The sequence below is a fragment of the Grammomys surdaster genome, unplaced genomic scaffold (assembly GCF_004785775.1).
Source record: "Grammomys surdaster isolate TR1022 unplaced genomic scaffold, NIH_TR_1.0 117417, whole genome shotgun sequence".
NCBI classification, from domain to species: Eukaryota; Metazoa; Chordata; class Mammalia; order Rodentia; family Muridae; genus Grammomys; species Grammomys surdaster.
This window is the reverse complement of record NW_021614210.1, coordinates 2,083-3,409: the sequence shown is the minus strand read 5'-3', so window position 1 is coordinate 3,409 and position 1,327 is coordinate 2,083. Positions and strand designations below refer to the sequence as shown.

Genomic DNA, 1,327 nt, shown 5'->3' with positions numbered 1-1,327 from the left:
AAGACCCAAAGTCACGCTTGATAGCCTCCAGCAACTCTCCTTTGGGTTCTCCACCACCCTTAGTGCTCAGGTTGGTCCAGAAGATGGTGTGATTAATATGTCCCCCACCATTGAACTTCAGTGCAGGCTGAAGGGCAACCTGAGTTGTAACATCTCCCTTGGCCAGCGCCTCGTGGTACTTCTCCTCGGTGGCGTTCAGATTGTTCACGTAGGCTGCGTGGTGCTTGCTGTGGTGCAGCTGCATGATCTGCGCGTTAATGTGCGGCTCCAGCGCGCCATAGTCGTAAGGCAGGTCTGGGAGGCTGTGCTTGTGCCGGGAGCCCGCGGCACCGGCCACCAGGGCCAGCCTCCTGCCCGCCCTGCACGCCGCCCGACACAACATTGCTGAGGCTCCCACGACCACTGCTCCCCTCAGAACGCAGCCGTTCGCTCACAAGCGCGCGTCTGCCTATTATTGATATTTCATGTTCATTTATTTCTGAATTATGATTATCCACGAATCGTGATTATTGATTATTTATGTCCATTTATTTCTGACTTACTATTATCTATGACTGATGACTATTGATATTTCACCTTTATATAATTCTGATTTACTATGAACTCTGACTGATGACTATTGATTAATCAAGTTCTTTTTTTTCTGATTTAGTATTATCCACGAATGCTGAATATTGATTATTCATGTTCATTTATTTCTGACTTACTATTATCTATGACTGATGACTAATGATATTTCACCTTTATATATTTCTGATTTCCTCTTAATTATGACTGATGACTATTGATTAATCAAGTAAATTTGTTTCTGATTTACTATTATCTATGAATGCTGAATATTGATTATTCATGTTAATCTCTTTCTGACTTACTGTTATCAATGACTGATGACTAATGATATTTCACTTTTATTTATTTCTGAATACCTATTAACTATGACATATGAATATTGGTTGTTGATGTTCATTTATTTCTGATTTACTATTATCCACGAATCATGATTATTGATTATTCATGTTCATTTATTTCTGACTTACTATTATCTATGACTCATGACTAATGATGTTTCACCTTGATATATTTCTGATTTACCATGAACTCTGACTGATAACTATTGATTCATCAAGTTCGTTTTTTTCTGAATTACTATTATCCACGAATCGTGATTATTGATTATTCGTGTTCATTTTTTTCTGACTTAATATTATCTATGACTGATGACTACTGATATATCAGCTTTAATTATTTCTGATTTGCCATGAACTTTGACTGATGACTATTGATTTATCAAGTTCGATTGTTTATCGTTTACTGTTATCGACGAATG

At 38.0% G+C, this 1,327-nt stretch overlaps 1 pseudogene; it reads right to left on the bottom strand.

The window, feature by feature from the left end:
* Positions 1-4: 4 nt before the first annotated feature.
* Positions 5-382, bottom strand: LOC114635760 (annotated as a pseudogene).
* Positions 383-1,327: the final 945 nt, after the last annotated feature.